The sequence below is a fragment of the Phyllobates terribilis genome, unplaced genomic scaffold (assembly GCF_046119375.1).
Source record: "Phyllobates terribilis strain yellow unplaced genomic scaffold, ASM4611937v1 Scaffold_4__5_contigs__length_816908805, whole genome shotgun sequence".
In the NCBI taxonomy this organism is placed as follows: domain Eukaryota; kingdom Metazoa; phylum Chordata; class Amphibia; order Anura; family Dendrobatidae; genus Phyllobates; species Phyllobates terribilis.
The window spans coordinates 620,781,461-620,808,921 of record NW_027362764.1 but is presented as its reverse complement, the minus strand read 5'-3'; the positions used below and the strand labels follow the sequence as shown (position 1 = coordinate 620,808,921).

Genomic DNA, 27,461 nt, shown 5'->3' with positions numbered 1-27,461 from the left:
CATGGTTGGTCAATCCTTTGCCCTAGTCCGCAGTAATGTGTGCACTTTGTTTGAATGGTTTCTCTAATCTGCCAGTCAGTCACCTGTACACCTTTAGAAGGCTATCAGCCAAACAATGATTTTTCTTATCTATCAGCTGGCAGCTGCCTCGTAGTCTCTCCCATTGGTCTGTTCACTTTGCCGAGCGCTCCTATGTTCTCTGAGAGCTACAGACTGGCAGAGGTTTATCTTGAAGAACGAAAGGATCAACTGTTCAAAATCAAACTTGCTGGATCTTTAACTCTGACAATCTTCTGTCTGGAGACCAATGCACAATAGATTGTCACCTGAACCCATCGATCTCAACGGGTTCAGCCAATATCAGTCTATGGGGGCTTTAGCCTGTTAATTGTTGGTTTGTTCCTCTGCATTATTACACAAGGCTATGGTTGGCATAAATTAAAATGGACCCATGACTAAGTCTAAAGTGACCAGTTTTTGTTCTTATATAATTCACGGCTCCCTGAGTAATGGTGTGTTGTTGTTGTTCAAAAGATATGGGCCTCTTTATGTACTGCTAATTTTTGGCTTTTACGAAGGGGGTGTTGCTCACAGGGTAGTACGGAGCAACTTAAGACGAGCCTCTAAAAATCGTGAGAGCTATGCCCCCTTGGTAAAGACCATAAAAATTTGCACAAAACAAAAAGGTCCATAGCTCTGGAACTGTATGGCAGATTTTAATAAAACGGGGGGAGTGGAGGGGGCATCATGGCAAACTCGGGAGAACAAAAACTGGCTGTAATATGCTGCTGTCTTCCAATACTGCTGCCTACAATAAGAGACTAAGGGCCCCCATGCATATTAGACTTAAGTTGGCTGAACCTGCTGTTATCAACGGGTTTGGACGATGGTCTGTGTATGGGGGCGCAGGCCCACCGGTGGTTGGGGAGATATGTCAATCGCTCATTTCTGATTTCAGACTGCCGATTGTATTTTCCCTGAGATAATCCACTGCCCAATGTTAGTCACTTTCTCATAGAGAACACACAAGCACTTGGTCGAAACGAGCGCTCCTGTGCTTGGGAGAGTTGGGTGAGATGTCTGTTGTCCGAACCATCATTCCGCCAACAGTCATCTATAGTGTATAGCCAGTTTAAGAATACGTTCAAGCCACAATCTTTGGCTAAGCTGCACCTCATACTTCCCTCAGCTAAACCTGGGCGAGATCAGGAACAAAACCTATGTTCTCTGCAATTATCTTACAAGATGGTTCTGTGAATATCTTGCAGAATGTGAGGGTTTTTAGTAGCAAATGAGTGAATTAAAAATCGGACTTTCTAAAGTGTGTATATTGCTTTGTGTTGGACTGTGATTATGTACTAATATTTTTTAATATCTTTATTTTGTTTTAGTCACAGTATTTTTACCATTCGACTTCTCAAATTAAGCCATGGTGAAGACCCCAGTGTCCTCGGAGTGTCAGAGTAAGTGAAAGCATAATATCTCGCTTTCGATGATGTAAAGGTTACTTCTTTTAAAATGGAGAGATTTATTACTTCAGCACCACAGCATTTAGGCCAGCTTCAAGCATCCACATTTCACTGTCCATGTACAGTTTTTGATTGCCAGTTCGACCACAGGTTTCCTGAACAGAACTCGATGGCTTTTAGGTATTTGAGGTTTTTGAGTTTGGGGCAGAAGAGCTGCGGCTGGTCTGTGCATCACAGCCCACACTTGGTCCATAAAACTTGGCCACATGATGCTGACCTTAAGATTCATTTAGATGTCTGATTTTTCTCGAATATAAAAACACGGTTAATTATGACTGTTCTGGACCACTTGGTCCTCCAAAAAATCAGATGTGAACAGCTGCATAGATTATAATGGGTACATGTTCTATCCATGAAAATCTTGGTTAGAACGTATACTTGCAGCACGGACCTCTGAATGAGGCCTTAGTCTTATGTTGGACCTTTTGTAAAGCGGTGTAAACTTGTATCATTCTGGCTGGCACAATGGACACTCAACACGTCTTCTCTGCCTCGTCCCCTGTGCAGGATGTCTTTGTGTGACTTAGCCGGATCTGAACGTTGTAATAAAACTCAAACTGTCGGTGACCGATTGAAAGAAGCTGGAAATATAAATAACTCTCTCCTCATCCTTGGTAAATGCATTGCAGCCCTGAAGCATAGCCAGAACCCAAAGTAAGGATGTGAGCACAAATACCCATACGGGTACTGCAAGGGGCATAAACTTAACAATTGGTTGGGGTGGTGTTATTCACTCATTATAGATGCGTGTTCCTATTCTGCATTCTCTCCACCTCTAGGAAAGCAAACTATGTCCCATTCAGGGAAAGTAAGCTCACCAGATTGTTTCAGCCTTTTTTCTGTGGGAAGGGAAAAGCTTGTATGATTGTGAATATCAATCAGTGCGCTTCTACCTATGATGAGACGCTGCATGTCATGAAGTTTTCAGCTGTTGCTAAACAAGTAAGTATGCCAGAAAACTCATTAGGCATAAAGTTCAATGGAGAAATAACTTTTATTGAGTAGGCTTTAAAGGAGTGTTCCAGGTTGATTTTATATATTTTTCCTATTGGGTAAAGAACTGAAAGGTAGTTAACTATCTGCCTGTCCTGCCAGGCGCTGGCTCAGAGTGTTCATGGACTGCCCCTGCCAGCAATTCTGCTTCTTCACATCAACAGAGCAGCTCTATTGATGGGGCGTGACTGCCAACATCATGCTGATTAACCGCTGACTTCCTGCAGTTATGCAGTGGGGAGCTGGCGATCAATCAGCATGACATATGCACTTATTTATTTATCGCCACATCCTAATAGTGCGATCTAACTATCACAATATAAAATTAACCCTTATGTTAAATACTGTAAAGAACGAAAAAAGTCAAATCGCCAGAATTATGTAACATTTGATTGTATAACCTGACACCCATCAGAAGTATTGGCTAGAGTCTGACAATAGGATTATGTTGATAGAATGTGATTTGATGTGGTGTTTGCTTATGAAATTGCAATCTTGTATGTTCAATTTTAGATTGTTCAGTCAATTCAACCCCGAAGCTTTGATTTCATGAGCCCAAGAATTGTTGGCAAAGATGGCAAGGTTATAACAGAAAATGATGCTGATGTGTCAGTGGAGGATCTTCTTTCTGAGGATGAAGATGAGGAAATTGATATCTCAGTCCTGAGTACAGAGGTAACTATTGCCTAATGTTACTCAAGTAATGCCCCTGCCTAAAATTCTGCCTCAGTAATGCCACCTAATAAGGGTACAAAGCAAAATACTATGAGTCTCCCTTTCCTAATCTCCATTATTCCATATCCAATGTATAAAATGGCTATGTATTGCCATGGTGGAACAGTACTTCTTTGATCTATCTGGCTCCTCAGCGCATGTGTACAAGCGATGTGTATTTCTGGAGGAACACTTGGGAGGCAGCCTCAAGCTGTTTTCTGTGCGATCCCTAAAGCTGTCTGTAGTTCGCACACTTCTCTTAATCTTATAGGATCTCTTGAGAAAAACTGAAGAGCTGAAAGAGAAGCTGATGTCTGAAAGGCAAAACAAACTGCTCCTTGAAATGCAGATAAGAAAAGAGATGGGGGAAGCAATGTATCAGCAGATGGTACAGCTCGATGAGACTTGGAGGTATAAGAGTTTTCATTTGTTGTTTTTTCCTCTCCGTAGTGTCCAATAATACTAAATGCTAATGCAGATGGAATTGTGATAACAATCATGGAAAAACCAACATTCGTAAACCTCACCAATACTTCCTACATCCACTTAACTCCAATGCCATACTGCCAATATATTCAGAGATGCAGCCAAATAAAATCACCTCTGTAACTCAATTTCTAGCCATAATGCATTCTACTAATATTGTAATAAACAGACATTTTCAGTTTAGTATTAATATGGCATGGTATAGGGCTTAAATTTTTTTTAAATTAAGATATTGAATTGGAAAAATATTTTTTACATCGGAGTGGTTACCCTTTTAAGTTTCAGTATACAATCTTCATTCGATATTAGATCTTGGTATATTGTTTGCAGCCTCTTCCTAGCCTGGTCAATCATTGCCAATAGCCTTCCCCTCACTGTTTTAGAAGTAAGGGCTTACTCGCACAATTGTGTAGAATCCATATTTCCAAACAATGTTTGAACTGTAATTCCCAAATCAAACGCAGGTCTCCTCACGTTAACTTACAGCCTCCTAGGCATATATAATGCAGTTATGTCAGGCCAGCAATTGGGACCTTAATATGGCCCCTACTGCTGGTATAAGGTCGTGTGAATAAGCTCCAATGGGTGGCATATGAGGAGTTGGGCTTCTGGCATCGAATCTAGTTCTCATTAGAGTAGATTTCAGCCTGCTCTGATTGCAGATGGCATGGACACGAGTTGTACCTGTGCCATCTGCAGTGGGAGCCAGCTGTAATCTACAGCTTGGCTCCCCCTGCAACTATTGCGATCAGATCTAGGTTTGGTGCCAAAGTTGAACTCCTCGTATGCTGCCTATTTGGGTGCCGATGAGCTAGAGGTCAAATGGTTGGTCTGTCAGTATAACACTCTCTGGGCTACCACCAGGAATTTCAGGGCCCCATACTGGCAAAAATTTTCTGGCCCCCCCTGAGACTCTGCCCAGTCTCCACCCCTGCTCCGCCTCCATCCCTTGAACCTTCCACAGTCACACCACCCACTCTTGGAAAAACTCCCCTTCTGCACCACGTCCTCACCAATCGCACATTAATAGTGCCCATCGAAAACCATATGACATATATAGCCATCAGCTTTTGTTTTGGCAGAAAGATTTTTTTTAAGCCAGCACAAGGTAGACTCTTCTGGCTGGATCTTACTCTACTGTAATCTATTAAACCTTTCTTAAAATATCCAGTACTCTTTTTAGGTATGTTTCTTTAAGGGAATGTGTCACCTTTTTTAAAATGACCAATAATATCACAAGATACAAATACTGTCACACTATGGCCAGACCACATATTACCACCACATAGTGACCGAATGATACTACATACAAGGAACAAATACTGCCACACCATGACTGAAGTACATATTACCACCTCATAGTGACCGAAAAATACCAAGTACAAGGGACAAATGCCTCCACACCATGATCAGACCACATATTGCCACCACATGGTGACCGGATACTATAATACTGATCATAAAAAAACAAAACAAAAAAAAAAACCCACAATACTAATAAATTTACCATAAGTGCCATTATACACAGGAGCTCTGTACATAGTATACAGTGTATAGTCGGTGTACAGGTAATACAATGATCACCAGTGACATTATACACTGGAGCTCTGTATAATAGTGTACAGGGATCACCAGTGACATTATATGTCAGTGTACAGATAACAGACTCACCGTGACGTCTCTAGTCGAAGTACTTCTTCCAGCCAGGACTCATCCCTGCATAAAATAAATTATCTAGCGCACATTCTCCAACTTGCACACTACGCAGCTGAATACCGATGTGCACCCACCATTAATATATAATTGGTTATTATGCAACCCATCATTCCAAATATAAACTATAATCCACCAATGCGTCCCACTAACTGTAAATAGCCACTTTCCCCACCTAATAAAAATATAAATTAGATCCTGTACCCTTTCCCCCAATTCATTAGCAGTCACACTCAATCATCCTCAATGCCCCATCTCCCAATTCATTATATTTACATACCCACCTCTGCCCCAATTTATTTGGTCATGTCTTCTATCCCCCACTCCAAATTTATCATGATTTGTTGTCCCCCCACCCTCAATTCATCATTTGCACTCCCCACCCCAGTCTCAATTCATCATTTGCTCTCCCCATGCCCCAGTCGTCATTTGCTCTCCCCCCTCCACTCCTAGTTAATCATGTGCTTTCCTCACCCCCACTCAGTTCATCATATGCTCTCCCAGTTCATAATGTTCTCCCCCCCCCCCCACTCCCAGTTCATCACGTGCTTCCACTCCAAGACCATTTAATTAAAGGGGTTGTTCACTACATTTTATTACCCCCCCCCCCCCCTCCATTGTATTCTCCCAGGGCCGCTAGGTGGTTTTGTAATTACCTTGCGGTGTGCTATCACTGGCCGCTCACTGGCATCACGTGACCACCGGCTGCAGCCGACTCTGACATTCGCTCATGTCATGTCATGATTCCGGATGCAGCCTTGGGTCTCTTCTGCGTTACACCAGTGGATGCTGGGTTGTTGGCGGGGTTATCCTGCACGTCACACTTGGCATCCAGCGCGTTCTTTCCCTCTCCCCATTCACTGGGAAAGTGAGTGGTGGATGCTGGGAGTGACACAGGGACTATGTCACTGATGTCACGCCTCACTTGACGTGTCAACAGTGGCGGGTCATGTGATGCCTGTGAGCGGCCCGCGGTAGGGCTGGTATCCTGGTGCTCGATGCCGGCGAATACGCGTGACCTCTTTCCAGCGTGTCACTGAAGAGGCGGAGGGACTCCTTTGGAGCTGCATGAGAGCGCCAAGACTGAAGCTCCCTGCTCTGAGATGAATGCCGGCATCAGAGGCACCCCAGCACGCGATACCCCAGGGCCCGGTGAGCAGAAACACAAGAGGGGTGGCCCCCGCTCTTTACTGCTGTTCTCCAGGCCCCATACATCAGTAAGGGCAGTAATGCCCTGATGGCGGCCCTGATAACACTGACAGGCTGAATGATCCACTGTGCTACTTAAGTAGTGCAGTGTATTATCTGTGATCAGAGTACTGCATGTTCAAGTTCCTTTGTTGGACTAACAAATATTGTTGAAATGCATGAACATCATGTACAGGCAAAAAATGGCACCTGTAAAAACTTCAACTTTTCCTCCTGGAATAAACAAGGGTTCATAATTCTATGGAAATATAAAAAGATGGAGTCACAAAAACAAATTTTATATTCTCTTAATTGTGTAAAAGTAATAAGACGTATGTATGTATCTTTTTGTGCAGAACAAGAATAGTGTAAAACTTAACACTGCTCCCTGGCAGCCTGTTTGGACTTTAATGAGCAAGCCTCATATTTCAAATCTGACATGTTACTGTGTTAGTCATATATGTCCCAAAAGGAATTGTGTAATGCTAGACAGATTGTAGTCAATATACAGCCAATATCCTTATCACTCAATCAATATGCTGAAGGATATAAAGAGATTGCAGCTTAATATAAAATGTTTATTGAATCAATAAAGTTAAAAACAAAAATGGACAGGGCAAAACCCCCAACAAAGGGGGAGACACAAGCATGATTAAAGATGAATGAATTTATGTGGTGGTATCTCCAAGTTGGTACAATATAATGGATAATAAGGTTGTCATGTGGTAGGGGCTCTTAAAGCACCCCGGAAGAAGCTGAAAGTGAAACTGCGTTGGGGTAGGGCGACACTGCACTTGCACTTTTTTCTCCTCTGGTGGTTATCTATTTCAGGTAATATACCTCTTGTTGTTCATCATTGTGGATATGCTGCTATCTATTATGATCTACTGTCCAGTTCGTGACTTCTATTCACTAATATTTAAGTAGTGGGATTTTTTCCTGACTTTATTTTGATTGCACTTGCACCTTACCAATGCCTTTTATAGATATTATTGACATTTATTCCTGTTTGTACACCATTGATGAACATATCTGTGGATTTACTGCTACCTATATTCTTGATTAATTTTTGATGTCCAAGTGTCAATATGATTTTAATTAGGGATTTTTTTGTTTGTTTTTGATCAGACCACTGCATTGGCTCATCTGCAATTGATTGTCAGTCCGGAGCGAGACCTGTGCTCCACTGAGGTATTTGGCGAACTTCTCGGTCATGGCCCAGATGATGCCAACAGCTCCAGCTTAAAGAAACTGTAGTTATCTGGGTTTCTTTTGGAGTTTCTCAAAGACCGACTGCCGTATGCTATTACTCGTTCTGGCCCCCCTGCTCCTGGGCCAGAACCGCTCCCAATCTGAAAACTTCATCCATATATAAAATGAATTTACAATCCTGTTGAGCATATGCCACCACCGGGGCATTGGTCAAGGCATTTTTCAGCAGATTCAGGGCTTGTTGCTGCAAGGGTCCCCAACAATGGGCCAATTCCTTCAGCCTTTTACGGTCCCCTTCAGTAACTTGTGAAGAGGCTCGGCTATCTTAGTGAAGTTCGAGATGAAACGTTGATAATATCCTGTTAGTCCCAGGAAGGCTCGCAGCTTTCAAAGAGTCTGTGGCGGAGGCCAGTTCATTACAGCTTCCAGCCTGGCTGACTCCATCCGAACAAACCAATATTCTATTTCTGTCTGAAACGAATTACACTTTCGGGGCTTCAGCTTCAGACTGTGGGCCTGCAGACAGGTCAACACTTGTTGTAGTCTTCGAAGGTGGGTGCATGAACGATGACGTCATCCAGATAAAGATGGATTCAAAATTCAGTTCTCCCAAACAGTGCTCTGTTAAATGCTGAAACGTCCCAGGTGCAATTCGAAAGGTATTCTATTGAACTCGTACAGGCCCAATGGTAAAAAGAAAGCTGTCTTTGACTTGTCTTTCAGACACCGGAACCTGCCAGTAGCCACTTGACAGATCTAAGGTGGCAAAATACTAGGCCTGTCGAAGTGCCATCAGGGACTCTAGGCAAAGGGTAAGCGTCTCGGACGGTGACACTATTCAACTTGCGATAATCGACATAGAATCTCAAGCTTCCATCCGTTTGGATGAGCACGATCGGTGCGGCCCATGGACTAACTCTCCCGCATTACTCAACTACTCAGCATCTTTGAGAGCATGGCTTTTACTTCCTGCAACAGGTTAAGGGGGAATTTGTAGATCGCTCACGGATTGGAGGTGTCTCCCATCAGAATCAAGTGTTCAATGTGTGTTTACATCCAAAATCATCTTCATTTCTGGAGAAAGCAGTTTGAAACTCCCATAGAAAACTTGTTATCAGCTGAATCTGTTGAGAGGAGAACTCACTGGTGTCCAGTTGTAGTATTTTGAGGATCTTCCGGCCCTTTGTCCTTGTAACTTCGGACACAGACGCAGTTCACAGTTCCTGTTTCTCAGCATTCAGGCCAGTTGTATGTCGGAGACCGTCTCTCCTCCATACACGTACAAATCCGCAACTTTTTTGCCTACATGAACCACGACAGGAGAATCATGTACATTGGCACAACAGACTGCCACTTGTCCATCCACCACTGTTGCCATAGTACGTGCGATCATCATGCCTTGTCAATTCCTGTTGGCTTCTGGGGCTCAATCACCTCTATTCCGTTGGGTCTTCGGTGACTACCCTCATCCAGCTGAACGATCTACTCCTGACGAGGCGAGAGAATATTTTGATGCCCAGGTGGGACAGTCTCAATCCCCACCACTTCATCTTCGGGAACCCTGTAGCGAATCCCAAATACCCGGCTCATTCTCTGGAATGCCTTGTGTAGGCAGATGTTTTGGTGACTTTCTGCCAGTATCCTGGGCTATCTTTGTGGAACACCAACCTATCCAGATCACGCAGGATATTCATTCCTAATATAATTGAGGTTCCTGACCGTGAATCCCCATCCACCAGCACAACCTTTTTTTTTTTTTTTTTTGGACCCACGTCCAGGTCTCCAATCTTCACATGCATCCACTTTATCCCGTGGACTAGAATCTTCGCCTGGTTAATGGCTGTCAGCTTAATCAGTTTTCCTTGCTTGGCTTTGATAAAGTGACCAGAATGGGTTTCTAGGCCACACATGGTCTTGTATTAAGTATGTCAATTACTTGACTTTGGGACACCAGGTTCTTGGGGCATTTCAGGCCTTGTCTACATGGGGCATTCCTTGCAGTGCACCCTACCATTGGCTGTGTTCCTCGTTTAAATGTCCTGGCGTGCACTCCCATCCGTTGTCTGAGCTGGGGGCAGTTCCGGGAGACATGCCCTCTTTCTTGGCAACTCCAGCATATTGGGCCCCGGTGTAGAACGTGTTCAAGTGTTCTCGGGTTTGGTCCTGGTTTGGTTGAGATGGTCCTTGGGAGTGGATCAGGCCATGCTGGGGCTGTCCGGTCCTGGATTTCTTCTGGTGACCTATACGAAGGGATGTTTGTCTTATGTCTCAGTTCTTCCCACCCCATCTGTCAGGGCGACTGGTCATACGTTGAATTGCCTGACTTTCCCCACAACACTTGACAGGTCGAAGGGGCGTGAGACCTTAAATGATCCACTTGCCAGGTCAGTTCCTGGATTGCGGCCCTCATCTCAGCCAAGGAGTCGGACTGCTGATTTTCAGTGTGGACTCCCAGTCCTCTGGGGCCATAAATCCGCATAGTGCTGGAGCCCAAATCATCCTCGCCTTCACGAGCCAAAGCTTCTGCGGCAACCTGTGCAAACAGAAGTGTCTCATTTGCCCATATCTGATCCCGCAATGTCTGTCTCAGCGATGTATCAATCATTCCCTGAACCAACTTCTTTCAGGATGGAGTCAGAATCTGTGAAAATAGAGCCTCTAACCTTGCATTTTTTTTTTTTTTTTTTTTGGTAGGTCTGGAACATTCTCTGTAAAACATTTATGTACTGGGAGATGCTTTCGTCTTAATGCTGACACCGATTAAAGAAGCGTTTCTAGAAACTAGCGGCTGAGACTCTCTCACAATAAAACCTCCTCTAATATGGCCACAATGTCTTCTAGAGTTTTTCGTGTTGACCCGGGACGCCGCATCACCGTTTCCCCTTCTAGTGCGTGCAGGGTGACAGAGTGCAGCTCCTCAGCTAGGTTGTACAGTCTGTATATACTTTGCATGCGATCGTCCCATTCTTCGATTGGCATGTTATTGCCGTCAAATTTTGCAATTTCTCAGTATGGACCCTGCTGACAAGCTCCGACTCGGAGCATTTAGAATCTGTGGGAGAACGACTGGGACAGGTGCTCTTGTGGACCCTGCAGCCTGTACCATACTACCATCCCGGGTTGCATTCTGCATTGTGATGCTGCATGTACCCTGCTCACAGCACCAAATAAAATGTGGATGAGGGATGGCCACAGGACGAGAGGTACAGCAGCGATCAGCAGACACACGCAAAGATTAGATAAAATAATATAAAAATGTATTAACCAGTTTATAAAACAAATGAAAGCATGGTAGATAAAGTGTATGAATAAGAAATAGGATGACAGGAGTTACTCTAAATAACAGACTGAGTATACACAGTTACGCTTAACAGAATTAGCAGTTATGAGTAGTGTTGAGCCACCCGCGTAGTGTTAGAGTCCGGTTCTGTTCGTCGAACACCCGTATGTTCGCCGAACACCTTCAAACACCGTTAAAACCAATGGCAGGCAAACAAAAACACATAGAAACACATAGAAAACACCTTCAAAGGTGTCCAAAAGCTGAAAAACTGCTCAGAAGACACAACTAACACATGGAAAAGTGACAAGTACATATAGTCATAAAAGAGGTGGAGGAGTAAAAGCAGGGGGAGACACAGATATAGGCATGTCATGCCCTTCTAAAATCAAGAAAGGCTGGAGTAAAAATCTAAAATCTGCCTACAACCACCCAGACGTCGTGACAAGAAAATTAAAAAAAGAAATATATTTAGCTAGAATGGCGGTTCCATTCAGAACACTTTCCTTACAAGACGTAGTGGTATCCCTGTTGTGAGTTGTGCCAGAAACGGAACCCAATACATTCGGACTACTCCACCATTTGTCATATCCAAGGGGCAGGTCCGTAAACGACAACATCGACGCGGAACCAAGTACAGTAGTATATACTGTACATCCTTTGACAAGGCAATCAGGCGGATCAAGAAGTTGGGAAGGGTCACCCTAATGGCCAAAACATTGATGCGGCATTCCGGTTACTTACTACCTGTGCCTCCGAATAGTGTCCACCTATTGGGCTGCTTCTGGGAAGGAGCATACTATATAGATCGCTGTTTGCCCATGGGGTGCTCCAGATCCTGCTCACTATTTGAGGCGTTTAGTGGCTTCCTCGAATGGGTTGTAATGGACGTTTCTAAGGGGGCACATATTATCCATTATCTCGACAACTTCTTATGCCTGGGCCCAAAAGATTCGCCACAGTGTGAATACACGCGATAGTCCACCTGTGAGAAGGAGAGAGCTGGAGGGAGAGCGGACACCACAGAGCCAAGGGGTTAGATGGAGAACGGAAGAAGGAAAGAGGGCGAGGGAGGTAAGGGAGTACAGTGGAAGGCCGACCTGAGCTCCCCCACATTCCTGCTGGGCGGGGAACAGCCCTGGGAAGAAAAGCCGCTTGCGCATCCCTTTGAGGTTACGGGCGCGAGCGGGCAGAGGGAATACGCTGGAGTGCGAAGCCGACACGGCCAGTCCGTTCCTGCCCTTGCGACCTCTGTGTCGCTGGGTTTGTGCCAGAGCTGCGGTGGACCCTGACGGCCAGCCCCCCTCTCCCAATACTGGTGCCTGTCCGCTGGTGGGTCGAGCCCCCCCGTGGTGGGGGGGAGTAACATCTGCAGAAGAAAGACCATCTTCCAGCCAAACTAAGATGTCTACTTCTTTTCGTGGACAATGTGATATGATCCCTTTCTTACGGACACGCCCATCGCTACAAATTCCAGATGAGGCACAAAAGCAGCAGGTGCTTCAACGGATATCAAGTGCTCCTTTGAGTGGGCTCTCCTCCACCTCAACATCACAAATACTCCAGTCCTCAGAGGTGTCACCTCAATCGCACTTGCTTCCTCACAGCTCCCAAGTCTCCAGCTGCCCGTCTGAGTATGGGGTAATACAGATGGTTGAGTCTGCAGAGCTGTTTACTCATACTATAGCCTGGGAATCAGAGGTCTGCTCCAGAGCTTCTGTTAATCCAGACGAGGAAATGATCTGCACTGATGCCCAGAATCTTTGAGTCAGATGCAGGACCAGATGAAGACGGTTCTGAGCATAATGTAGACCCTCGTTCCCAAACTGTAACTCCTGTTGGTGGAGACAATGAGGAAGACTATGATGAGACTCAGATACCTGATTGGAGAGACAACTTGACTTTTCGGTCAGGGCAGGAAGAGGTTGGCTCTGAGGACGACTGGTGTGAGAACACACAGGGTGATGATGACGAGGTTGGAGATCCTACTTACTGTCAACCAGTCGATTAGGTCAGCAGAGGAGGTGGAGGAGGATGTGACTAGCCCAGGGGATGGGGATGACTCTGTACCCGGGCCTTTGCCTGGCCTTGGGGATGTCGCGGTGGTCGGCTCCCGGGCCCGTACCCCGGGGTCACTCTTTAAAGGGTGGATAATTGTTAATTTTATAAGAGTTCGTGACGCCACCTGTGGTATCTGGTGAGAAGCACCAGCGCTGCAGCAGTCCACTGAGGCCGGTGATAAGGCTGCTCAATGGTATAGCTCCCCACAGGTGGAGCTAGGCCTCAGGGCAGTGTATGCAGGGGGAATGCAGGACAGGCGAGACCCAGCTGGGTCAGAGCAAGAACGGGAACGGACACGGTAGTCACTTCAGTACCTTTTACTGGTGGAAATTCAGGCACATCCCGGAGCACTGTAGGGTGAAGGGTGCATATCAGGATCCTCCCCAATGAGCGGGTGTAGGGCCTCCTGTTTCTTGCCTCTGTGTAGTAAGTTTCTGACCTGCCTAGAGCTAGGCCTAACTTTGTCTCTGTCCTGCGCTGGCTGACCTTGTGGTAGGGCCTTCTCTTGGAGTTCACGCTCCCAGTATGCAGGGCCTAAGCGTCTCCTGGCTCTGTTATGTATCAGCACCTTAGCGATCCTGGGACTTGTAGTTCTCCAGGGATTCTGGTTATGCCTTACTGGGTCATAGAGATCCCGGTAAGCTCGGATCCGGTTTCCGGTAAATGCTTCAGGGTGAGCTGGTTAAGCTCCTCTGCCCCCTATGTACTAACTCTCCACTCGCCTTCGGCCTACTCGGGCCCTCACTAGGCTATACACTAACAGCAGCTTGCCGCGCTTCACCGATCTTATGGCGCCGGAACACCTTAAGCTCTAACTGGGCTCCCTGAATCTAGCTAGCAGGAGCCTCGTGCTCCACTGCTGAACTATTAATGGAGTTCTCTAGACTAGACTGAGCTCCACTGCAGACTGACCTCTCTTAGGCTTCTCTACTGCAGGAACTCTTCAGAGGAACTGAACTGCCTAGCTCCACCTTCCCTATTTATATCCCTAACGGGCTCCCTCTGCTAGTCTGAGGTGGAAGGTGGAGATGTGTGAATGTTTATGGGGGCCTCTTGTGGAAGAATAAATCAATGCACACTTCTAGGATCTGTGATACCAAGCGCAGCTGGGCGTCACAGATGCTATTGACGACGATGTTAGGTTGCGCCTTCCTGGACAGAGACTGAGTACTGGAAGCATGTCAACAACTGCATCCTCAACCACAACTCTGCCTCTGACCACAAGTCGTAGTGGCTCTTCAGGTCGCATGGGCTCTAAGCCTTGCATAGCCTGGCCATTTTTTCAGATCGATAAGGATGACCCAACTCGTGTTATCTGTAATATTTGTCAACAAAAGCTAAGTAGAGGCCAAAAAATCCATAGTTTGAGTACTTCATGCATGAACCGTCACATGGATATGAAGCATAAGTTGCAGTGGGAAGCTCACTGTGCTACAATGCGGCCTAGCGGGCCGGGCCAACCACCGTCTGCCCCATCTTGTGCATCTGCGGCCTCTTCATCCTCTGTGACTGGGGGGACAGCAGTCACACATGTTTTTGGACGCAGACCTGCCACCTCTTTACCCGCAACAGCCAGTGTGATTGGCAGGTCATCATTTCATTTGGAAGTGGAAACACCAGCTGGTGTTGAGCGCTCTCCGACATCGAGAGCACCACCTTTTGGATCAAGGCAACCTAACTTATCCGCCTGCATCTTCCTCACAGACCGGCAGTTTGCCGGGGACACCCTACTCAACCCTGTCTAAGCACAACAGCCAGCCCTCGGTCCCTCAGATGTGGACAAGTAAAAGACCATTTCCTCCTAGCCAAGAGAAAGCGAAGAGGTGGAATTTCACCATCTGCAAGCTGTTGGCTACAGAAATGCTGCCTTTCCGCCTGGTGGACACAGAGGATTTTCGAGACCTTCTGTCCGTCGCACTGCCCCAGTAAGAGATGCCCAGTCGGCACTACTTCTCAAAGAAAGGTGTCTCGCACAACATCACCGCTTCTTTGAGAAACTGTGTGTGACAGGGTGCATTTCACCACAAACACTTGGGCGAGTAGGCATGGACAGGGGCGTTGCATGCCGCTGACTGGGCACTGGGTAACTATGGTGACAGCAGGACAAGGGGCTGCTGTCCAAGTCTTGCCGTCCCCACGAGTTGTGCATCAATCCTCTTTATCTAGAAGTTCCTCCACTGCTTCTGCCTCCTTAACCTCCTCTCGGTCCTCCACCTGCACCCAAAGCCTGTCTCGTAATGCCACCCGCTTTCTAACTGCGCAGAAGGAATTCTGCACACCTCCTTACTATGCTGGCAGCAGGGCTCAACGGCATCAGGTGGTGTTTACTTTGAAATGTCTGGGAAATGTGAGTCATACAGCTGAGGAGTTGTGGTCAGCTCTGGAGACTCAGTTTCATGAATGGTTGTCTCCACTGGACCTGCAACCAGGGAAGGCCATGTGCGACAATGCTGCAAACCTGGGTGCGGCCCTTCGCCGGGGCAATGTCACACACATGCCTTGTATGGCTCACGTGTTTGAACCTGGTTGTCCAGCAGTTTTTAGCCCACAATCCCGGACTAGATGGCCTTCTGCAGAGGGCACAGTCGCTGTGTGCTCACTTCCGCCGTTCTCATCCCGCAGCTCAACGACTTACATCTCTACAGAAGTCGTTGGGCCTGCCAGTTCACCGGCTGAAATGCGATGTGCCGACACGGTGGAATTCAACTCTGCACATGTTGCAGCGACTGTGGCAGCACCGACGAGCCCTGGTGCAATACGTTCTGACCTATATCCTGGGCCAACAAGATCCAGAGGTGGGGCAAATCACGCTGCAGGAGTGGTCTCAGATCAGGGACCTATGAAGTTGACCCGCCCCCCTGGGCCGTGGGGTACCCAGAGTCGGGCCGGTAGACGCTGGGGGTTGTAGTCACTGTGGCGGCGACCCGGTCTGTGACCCAGGGCGGTCAATCCAAGGGTAATATGGGTTTTTGTAATGTCTGTCTACGCCACCTGTGGAGTGCGGCCAAAGGGGCCACCGCTGCGGAACAGTCCTCTGAAGCTGGTGGTTTTGCAGCAATGGTATTACTCCCCACAGGAAGAGTGTAGCTTCAGGGCAGTGTGGGTGGATGATGGTGGTTGTAGTGCAGGGAGTCGGTAATGAACACAGAGTCCGTGTGATGCAGTCCCAAGATCTTTACTCACAGTTGTTGCAGTCCAGATTACAGGTACCAGAGCAATCTCCCCCGTCGTGCTGTGCGTACTCAGTGAGGGGCCCAGTCCACCCCCAGATAGCTCCGGAGTACTTGGCAGGACCACCTTCTGTGTGTCCTTTCTCTGGCCTTCTCCCTGCACCTCACACCCAGTGACACTTCTATCCGGTATCCTCGGGCCTTGGCGGGCGACGTGTTCCGTCCCCTGGGTCCTATGTGGCTACCTTCTTAGTGAGACTGGTGTGGACTTTGGCCTGCAGTACATGAAATGCTGCAGCCTCCGGTTTCTAGTTGAGCCTTGCTGTTTCTCCGCTAGTTGAGGGACCGGTTCCCCTTATCTGGCCTGACCCCTCTACCTCCTGGTAGCAGCGGGCGTACGGGTGGCCTTCTGCACGGCCCGTACCCCTAGGGTCCCTTCGGTTCCTGGAGCCTTCCTGCTCCCACTCCTCTCTTCTCTCCTTCAGTCCTGGGCCTCCCAGGCTAGGCCCGCCTCCGGAGCAGAGCTCATGCAGAGCCTCTGCTCCTGTCACTTCTCCTCCTCTGACTGGCTTGCTCTTTCTAAGATGGCTTCCTATTTATACTCTCCCTGTCATGTGCTCTCCTAAGCTGCTTTCCTCACCCACACCCACTACATAGGACCCTCCCGCCAGCTAGGGACCTGGGACTGTGCTCTCCCTTAGGAGCAATCTCGCCCTACCCCCACTGCGGGTATGTGTTGGATGCAGGTGTTAGGGTCCCGAGCCATACTCCTTCCTTACCTGAGGGTGAGATACCACACCTCTGGGTGAGATGCAGTACCTCTGTGGCAATTGAACCCTCAGGGGCGCCACACACCCTTCTGCACAGTTTTGAAATGGCGACGAAGATGTTTAGTGCTGACGATGCCATTATCAGCATGACTATTCCGGTCATTTACATGCTGGAGCACACGTTAAACAGAATTCAGTCAGGTGGTGGGACTGGAGGAGGAGGAGGAGTCATATGCGGAAGGGATAACATCTCCAAGGTCCAGACGGTCTGCAGCACCAAGGCGGCAGGCATGGGAGGGTGGGGGAGAGGGATTAACTAGGGTGCATGGTAGCAGCCAAACTGAAGCCGAGGAAGAAGTGGAGGACGAACTGGCGATGGGCATGTAAGACTCATCAGATGAGGGAGACCTTGATCACATTTCTGTTGTGTGAGGTTGGGGGGAGAGGGCAGAGGAAGGAAGCATGATTCTTACCTCGCTACCAACACAACAAGGACTTGGTCCTCCTGGATGCGCAAGACACATGAGTGCCTTCTTGCTGCACTACCTGCAACATGACCCTTGTATTGTCAGAATTCGAAGTAATCCCGACTACTGGGTTGCCACACTCTTAGATCCCCGATACAAAAGTAAATTTGCCGAAATAATTCCTGCCATAGAAAGGGATTTAACCATGCAGGAGTATCAGCAGACGCTGTTGCAGGATCTTACATGTGCTTTTCCACAAAACACCAGTGATGCACATAGTGAATCTCAGTTCTAACTTGCAAACCGTGGGACTGTCGAGTCTTCATCACTCAAACCATAACAGTAACACAGTATCTGCTGGTAACAGCAATTTTGCGGAATCATTTCACGGCTTTTTTAGCCCATCCTTTGCAAGGCCACAGGAGACAAGAAGTCTGACACATAGTCAACGCCTAGAGAGGATGGTACAGGAGTATCTCCAAGTGAACATCGAAGCCATGACTGTGTCACTGGACCCTTGCTCATTTTGGGATTCCAATCTGGAAAAATGTCTGGAGCTCGCCACTCACGCCTTGGAGATCTGGTCATGCCCTGCAGCCAGCGTTCTCTGAACGTGTGTTCAGCGCTGCTGGTGGTGTGCTGACAGATAAGCGCACGTGGCTGTCCACTGAGAATGTAGAGAGACTCATGTTCATAAAGATGAACAAATCATGGATCTGCAAGGACTTTTCTACCCCTGCGTCATCCTGGGGAGACTAAAAGCTTGAGGATTTGGTAAAATCACCTCACCAACCGTTTTAAGCAACTCTGGGGCAATTGATGCCACTTAAGTGGTGTCTGTGCCACAACTTTTGGAAAAAATGGAGACTTTTTGGAGTCCCCTTGCTGTGTTTTACGTGACGTTGGCATCGTCAATTCCAGGTGGGTTGGGGGTGGGTTGGGTCGCCCCCCCCCCTTTTAACTAAAAGAAACCACATACACTATGGCTTGGGGTAACACAGATGGTTGAGTCTGAAGAGCTGTTTACTCATAGGTCTGCCCCAAAGCTTCAGTGTCTGCTAGTCAGCGTAGTAACCCAGCTGCGAAGCAAGCTGCACCGCCTGTGTATCTAATAAGATTTTTTAAATGCATCTAGCCTAGGCACACTGTGGGGACCCCCAACCAAACCCAGATGCTCAGCCCCCCCCTACCGCCCCCCTTTCCTTGACAATACAATAATGTAACTCTTACAACTGGATGGGTGAGGATTGGTCACAGCTTTATTAACTCTTTATACTCATTCCATTAGAAAGGCATTTTATTTCTAAAATAATTCAGCTTATTGCAGCAGGCCCTGGGTCTCCACACCGGCAAGTTGGCCAACAAGTGTAACTCTCCAACATGTCCTTTCTATTTCCAGGCCACGGAGGATCCTGCGTACTCGTATGCAGGACTCTGACCCCCATCCGTCACTCTTAACGCTTGTTCCACTCTGTCCTTGAGTCCTGACAGGAATATGTCCAGGCCAATATCCATTAAGTGAACACCGTCGGGCCGTATGAGGCCTGATTTATCTCCTTCCAGTTGTCGGTGTCTTATCACTACACCGCCTCTGTCTCTTCTAAATTTTGCCATCCGAATATTTATTACCCGCCTTGTCCGTTCGATGGCCGTGATGTCTCGCGCACCTTGCCATACCGTTATCGGCACAATCTCTGACCATACTATACACTGTTCCAAATTATTATGCAAATAATATTTTCTCAGATTTTCCCAAATTACCTATATGAATTGCAGTCATTGTCATTTTCCAGTCAAATAACTATTAGAGTACAATTGAAAGGTTTTTGTACAAACTGCCTATGATAACAGTATATTTTTTAAAAAATAAACTCAAACTGCACTCAAAATGCATGCTCCAAATTATTATGCACAGCAGAGTTTTCAACCTTTTCATTTTAATAAAGAATAAAAAAAATGGTCATTTTGAAATTATAAGCATTAGCAGGTTATTACAAACTGAAATCAAACAGTTTTCAACTCAAAACTTTATTCTAGGTGATGTTACATTTGCACATAGGACCCCTTGCTCGAAAGGAGCTTCTGAACTGTCTCGTCCATTGAATTTGTCAGGTTTTGGATGGTTTCTGCTTTAATTGTTTTGCATGAGGACAGACTACCCTCCCAGAGCTGTTGCTTAGATGTGAACTGCCTCCCGCCATCATAGACACTCCTGGAGCATCATCAAGAGGTTCTCAATGGGGTTGAGGTCAGGGGAGCATGGGTGCCACACCATAAGTTTGTCTCCTTTTATGCACATAGCTGCCAGAGATGCAGATGTGTTGTGGCTTGTTCACATTGGTCAACCAGTCTGCCTGCTACTAGTCGTGTCCACTCTTCCCATGCTTTACCGTATGCTTGCCACGTCGACTGGGCAACTGACGCTCTGATTAATGGCATCCACTATTCGCCACTAGATCCCATAGGGAGGGTGGGCAACTGTTGCCTGATGGGTGGAGAGACTATGATGCCATCTTATTAATGCAGTGCGCTAGGCTGGTGTTTTTTGTTATGAAGCGTATATCTTTGTTAGCCAGGCGCGCGCCCCATATTTCTATTGCTACCACTATTGGGAAGAAAAATTATTTTCCGGGCTAGATGCAGCTAATTATTATTAATTTCAAAGCTGGTGGAGCTTGGTATAGATGGCCTAATACAATGAGTACCACACACTGCTAATATGCCCAAAATAATTTTATAGGCAAGATGCAGCTAAAAATTAGTAATTTGAAAGCTGGTGGAGCTTGGTATAGATGGCCTAATACAAGGAGTACCACACACTGCTAATATGCCCAAAATAATTTTATAGGCAAATTGCAGCTAAAAATTATTAGTAATTTGAAAGCTGGTGGAGCTTGGTATAGATGGCCTAATGCAATGAGTACCACACACTGCTACTATGCCCAAAAGGTTTTACTTGGCTAGGTGCAGTATAAAATGTGTTCTATACACAGGTGGTGTAGCTTGCAACACATATAGGCTACTCCACTGACTAACACACTCTGCAAGAGGCCCAAAAGGATTTGCTTAGCTAGATTTAGCCAAATGCTGTGAAAAACACTTGCACAGCACTGGCACAGACCTGCCTGCTAAAAGTGCTAGGAACTGCTGTAACCTAGCCCTCAAAAGGGCTGCAATTACAAACTAGTCCCTACTCCCTAAACCTTTGTCTATTTAAGAGCAAATTCGCTTGCAATTCAGTTACACAATATAGCGCTAACAGCAGCAGTGGTGCCGTCTAACACTCAGCTGCAGCAGTGAGAAAATGGTGGCGACGGGGAAAATGGCTGGGTCTTATAGGGCAAGGACACGTGACATACACAGCCAATGACACATGCCCTTGCTTGTGTGAAAAAAAAAAAGCACTTCGCTCCGTGTGTGCGCTGCTGATAGGCTGACAGACTGCACCTCCCCACTGCAAATGCGGGAAAGAGAAAAAAAATGGAGATCTTCATTGTTCCTGCAGAGATCCATCCCCTGCCCCTCCCCCCACCCCGCTGTACACTCAAACTGCGTATTAACATTAATTTTCATCATTACTGTGAAAAAATCCAGTTATGATTTTGGTGCACGAACAGTTATCGAACATAACCTCGAACAGCCGAATTTTTCTCAAATTGTTCGTGTTCGCCGAACGGCTCGAACACCGCCCAAAACAGCTCGAATTTGAGATTGGCGAACAGTTCGAGTAGAACACCGCTCATCTCTAGGTATGAGCAAAATACACACGATTAACCCTTTCTATGCATAAATCCACAAAATCGTGTTGTGCCAGTACTTTAGTAATCGCCTACTCAAAGCAGTTTTTGAAGTCCCTTTCAGAAGAGGCCTTTTCTCCTAACTAAACCTCTATAAAGTTATTTATATATGCGCATATATATTCAGTTGTCAGTCTCAGGAAGTACCTGTACTGAAGTAGAAGGGTCCTTGCTGGACTGCGTCCCAAATAGCTTCAAGTCAGCGTTTTTTGACTATTAGAGAATACCGATCTCTCCAAAGGGCTTCTCTAAGCCCCTAGAAATAAGGTCTGGCGTGGCCTAGCCCAAGATGCTTTGTCCTTGGTTGTCTTCCCAGAGTCAGCTTATGTGAAGCCGAACAATGCGTGCCAGTCGCCAAAAAACAAATCCAAGGTTGCGCTGCTCTATCCAGACCTTCTACCAACGATGCGCAGCTTCATTTCCACCTTGAACTCCCTTAGCAACTGTCACCAACTGCCAAACCCCTGCACTGCAACTCTTGCCTCTCCGCTGCCCTCTACTGGCCAGATCATGTTACATCACAAATCTCCAACAATACAGTGAACTGTGATTAACCCTTACACATGTGCCAGTGACTGTTTTGTTTTTTAAATCTCTCTACACAATGTGATTTGGTGAGATTTTTTTTTAAATTTTTGCTTTTCATGAAAATATCTGAAATTTGTAGAACATTTGAAAGTTAATAATTTTTAAACTTTGAATTTTTAAGACCTTAAAACTATATTCCCACACATAATGGTTAATAAATGGCATTTCTCATTTGTCTACTTTACATCAGCTTAATTTTTTTTTTTTTTTTTTTTTAAATGTCCTTTCATTTTTTTATGATGTCAGAATGTTTAAAAGTTTAGCAGTAACTTATTTGAAGAAAATATCAAAAACCTGTATTTTTATGGACCTATTCACTTTCGAAATGACTTTTAGGGGCTATATATTAGAATGCTCAAAAATTTACCTCATCTTAACCAATACACCCCTCATTACATTCAGGAAGTTTAACCCTTTAGGCGCTTAACAAAACTAACACAGAATGGAATGAAAAAATGAAAAATTACATTTTTCTTCGACTAAAATCTTTCATTTTCATAAGTGATAGTAGAAGAAAATGGACATCACAAATCATGCAATTTCTTCCTGAATAGGTATTTTTTTTTTAGTTTGAAACTACTGGTGGTTGTGCATGACAGGGTTAGGTAGGGCAGGAGCGCTGTTTGACTTTTGAAGTGCAAATTTGACTAAGTTTGTAGATGCCATGTTGCATTTATCTTTAAACTTTTCATTTTCACAAGGTTTAAGAGTAGAAAATTAATCCCACAATTTTTTCCCATAATTTCTCACGAGTGCCGCAATGCACTATATGGATATAGTCGTACAGTATATTTTGGCCACCTGGCCGGCTTAGGAGGTTGGAGCGCTATTTGACTTTTGGAGGAGTGCAGATTATGGTGGAATAATTTACGGGCGCAATTTACCAGACCTCTTTGGGTGCCAAGTCAGTAGGAAAAAAATTTTGCCACATTTTGAAATTTACATTTCTTGGGGAATTAATTTTATTCCTGTGCTTCTAGCCAGCGATTTGAAGATTTCAGAGAAACTACAGAGGAACAACTGGAGAACAGGCTTGAAATGTACAAGAAAGCCATTAAAAACCATGCCTGTCGTCAAGCAAAAGAAGAACTTGAAGAGGATTATGTTTCACTAGATGAGTTTCAGGCTGAACAGGAAAAAGTTGAGGTTGGTGGATCCGCCATGTATAGATGTCTGTGAGGTGTTTGTACAGTAATGCTAGATGTCTAAACGTCTTTTGTATGGTGCAATTTGCCCATGTGAACACCAGCAGACATGCTGCTGTGACTGGATGTTTAGATACTGCAATCTTGACATCTAAAATATAAAAGTAAGAGGTTGTTGTGCTTCTTTTGTACAACTAGCAGTCAAAAGTCCTCCAGTCGTGCCCAGATTAACTTTGTACTTGCAGTCAATCTTTACCCTGACTGTCCTCTCTGTTCAGCATAGTTGTATTTTCAATACAATATTTGCATCTGTACCATTTTTGTGGTGCCATTTGTTTTTGCTCTCCACCTGAACTTTTCTTAATGTATAAATTCTTGGGCTTGTATTACTTGATCTTGTGTGATTGTCGCACCCTTCTACCACATTATGGTCCTGAGCAAACAGTGTGTTTAAGATATAAATGTCTTCCTATTTGTGTTTGATAACTGAAATGTACTCTAATACAATTATATCCCGACAGGAGAGAGACCGAAGAATAGAAGAACTGGAGATTGTGCTTGGTCTACAGAAGCAGTCGGGAGATGGTGAAAGTGGCACAGGTATGCAACATTTTCAGCATACAATTCTCTCTAGATCTGGGTGTACAGGGCCAGATTTACACATTTCTACACCCTAGGCCAAAGTTCATAATTCTGCCTTCCCTCTGACCCCCCCCCCCCCCCCCCTCAAAAAGTTGATTTAGAAATGTATTGATTCCAAAGTTGTCACTCCTTCTTAGGGCTCTTTCACACGTCAATATGTCCAGTACGTGTGGTGACAGTTTCCACATGTACCGGAGACACTAAAACATGTAGACCCATTCAAATAAATTGGTCTGTGCACATGTCCGTGTGTTTCCATGGACCGTGTGTCTGTGTGATCCACACATAGACATGTCCGTTTTTGGCCAGCAGCACTAATCACACGGACCCATTCAAGACATTGGGTCCGTGTAAACACGTACCGCACACTAATGCCATCTGTGTGACACGTACTGGTGCTTGGAAATCAGCGGTACAGTTAGCGCTGTTCCCAAGCGCCGGGTGCTGAATGCTGCCCTCATCATAGTCCCCTGCTGGCGCTGCAATCAGCACCAGCAGGGGTTAATGAGGAGAGTTGTAGTGTCTGCTCCTGGTGTCTCCACCTGTAAAAATAAGCATAAAATAAAAAAAATGCTTATATTCACCTGTCCTAAGTGTCCATCGCTGTAATCCATGCAACTGCTCACACCAAGGAGCCGGGGAGAATAACTCCTGCAGTGAGAGGCCCCGGAGCTGTGCTGTCCTGTCACTCGCTTAACGCAGCGGACGTCCGGGGCTCGTCCGCTGCAGCGCTTCATTTTCCATGGCTCCTCTGCTGAGCGGTCGCATGGATTACAGCGGGGGGACACTTGGGACAGGTGAGTATATGGATTTTTTTATTTTCTTATTTTTACAGATTGAGACACCGGGAGCAGACTACTACTCATCATTGTCCCTGCTGGGGCTGATCGCGGCGCCGGCAGGGAACAATGATGAGGGCAGCGTTCAGCTGGGAGCAGCGCTAATTGTACCACTGATTCCCAAACGCCAGCACTTGTGACTCTGATGCAGCTCACAGGCAGCACACGTGTGCCACACACAAATTACACATGGACATGGATATCTCCGGTACGGGTTTTTTATGGAAATATCCGGACTTATGAAACTGGCCTTAAACTAACTACACCATTACATGTCTCATCAGATTGAAGTTTCATGAGAATCGAATGCTTTTGATAACGCTCACATACTTTTTTTTTTTTTTTTTTTTCAGAAATGGTGAGCGCTTTTTCCTCATATACATCAAACTGTTCTCGCAGTTGATTCAATAACTGTACTAGTGATTGTTGACAATTAGGGTGTCAGCCTCTGCGGATAGGTAGGACTCATAATTTAGGGCCTTAAGCCACGGCCCCACGGTCAGTATTTGGTCAGTATTTTTTCTCAGGAGTGGGAGCTAAAACCAGGTGAGGAACAATCAGAGAAAAGGTATAAGAGAAACAAGTGCACCGATTTTGCATTTTTGACCCACTTTTGGTTTCGGCTCCCACTGCTGAGAAATACTGATCAAATTCTGATAGTGGGGCCATAGCCTTACAAGGATACTGAAGTTTGCCACATTTCTCCCTTTATGTACAGTTACTGGAAAATATATTCTTTATTTTCGCATCTTTTAACCTGTCTTTAAGAATAAGGGATTCTTCCCCTATTTGACTGATTGGAGAACTTTGGCAACTTCCAAAACATCAATTTCCACATTTTACACATTTGTTCACTTGGTGTAATCTGAGCCGCACCGTTCCTCCAAACTACAATGAACACTGTGTCAAGTCTTTGAAGCTTGATTAGTATACCTCTAGCTTCTGCTCAAGTTCATGATTTTTGGGTTTTCTTACTATCGAGGTATCTAGAGCATCTATGATGGCAGTAGAAGTCGAGCAATATGAGCGTAATCTATCACTATTGTAACGCCAAATGTGGAATTTTCTTAACGCGTGGTTTACGCTGTGTGTGAGAAATAGTAAATGCTTTTTGCCTGTGACTGAGCAAGATAGCACAAGCTGTCAAGATACTAGTATAGTTTTTTACACAGCCACATCAATTTGAAAGTTGAAAAAAAAAAAACACATTGCGGTTGGAAAACCCCTTAAATTCTATGTGAAAAGAGGGGGTTGGGGGGGGGGTAAAAAAAAACTAAAAACTATAGAAGTTTTCCAAGGTCTATAAATCCATAATATGTTTATTACAAATGTCCTTATTCAAGATGTGGCTAAGGCAGTATGTCTAGACCAGAATATCATGATTGATGTAATAGTTTTGTTCCTTCCCTAATAGATTCTGCCTCTGTGGCCATAGATGCATTGACCAAACGGTGTCAAGCTAAAGAAAAGGTAACATTGATTTACATATAAACATTTTTTTTCAAAATTCTCAATACTGGGGTAAAATCTGTATTCAGTGAAGACAGATTTTTACATTACCGAACTACAGGAGGCAGTGGAGGAGGAGCTCTGCTTATAGCCCCCCAATACAATTTTATCAGTAACAACTGCCATCTACTATCTCAGTAATGGAAACGTCTGTCCTCAATGAATATGAAGATTTCTTGTACTCCTTGTATAAAATCTTTCTCATAGTCTTCATCAGAGGACAAAGGAACCATGGGCTAGTCTACCTCCACCAGACGGCTTACACGAATGATGCATCTTAACAAGGAAAAAAAACTAAAGCGTTAATGAATAATAGAAAGTATAACCACCCCGAGAGAAAAACAACAACTTTAAATGCATGCCCAACTGGGCAGCCAAGGGTGGGTTCCATGTCCCCCAATGAAGACTACAAAGATTTTATACGGAGTATCAAAAAATCTTCATTTCTCAGACTCCTCATTGGGGGGGACAAAAAACATGAGTCGCCCTAACGCTGTCTGTGGGTGGGATTCACAAGAATAGGTTGGCGCTTAATCTAACCTACTAAAGCGAAGACTGGTCTGAGACACTGACCCATGTCTGGCTCCAGATGACAGCAAGCTAAACTAAGACACTCTGGTGCTAGCTGACGAAGAATAGTCTACTGGGGAGGATCCAACATTTTTTTTTTTTTTGCTAAGATGTATTGTTAGTGTCGGGCTCTAGGTGGCAGTAGACTAATCCATGGTTCCTGTTTCCCTCAATGAAGTGACAGAAGCAGATTTTCTGTGAATTGAGAATGAATGATCATTACTGGAGGAAAAAGACTATTTCTTGAGGATAAATTACAAAGTTGCTTATTTTCTTGTGTACTACTGATTTATTAACCCCTTCACGAAATACAATGTGAGCTTACGTCATATGCCGTCCCCCTGACTTTGATGTAGGCTCACATGCCAAACTTGCATCTTTTCCGTCAAAAGACTGTTGATTTAATGATTTGTTCCATGCTCCAACCAGCCCATGACGTAATTGTGGGGCGCCGATGGGTTGTCATGAAAGCTGATGATCTGTTGAACCCTGTGCCTGTCATTACGATCCTCCTGTGAAAGCCAGTCACTGGCTGGCGTTCATAGATCGTGATTTTCACTATAGACAGCAGTACGGATGCACTGCTATGTATAGTGCAAGCGATCTGAAGATTGTATCTTCAAGTTCCCTGAAGAGACTATTAAATACAGTAAAAAGTGAAAAAAAAAAAGTTTACAAATATGAAAAAAAATAAAACACTAGTTCAAATCACTCCCTTTTGCCCTATTAAAAATAAAACCAAGTCCGAGCTATCAAAATATAATAATAATCTGATTGTTAAACGGTGT

The 27,461-nt window shown here is 45.4% G+C and overlaps 1 pseudogene; it reads left to right on the top strand.

Annotated features, from left to right (window-relative positions):
• The window catches only part of LOC141264450 (kinesin-like protein KIF20A), a 52,914-nt pseudogene that overhangs the window by 13,072 nt on the left and 12,381 nt on the right, over window positions 1–27,461 (top strand).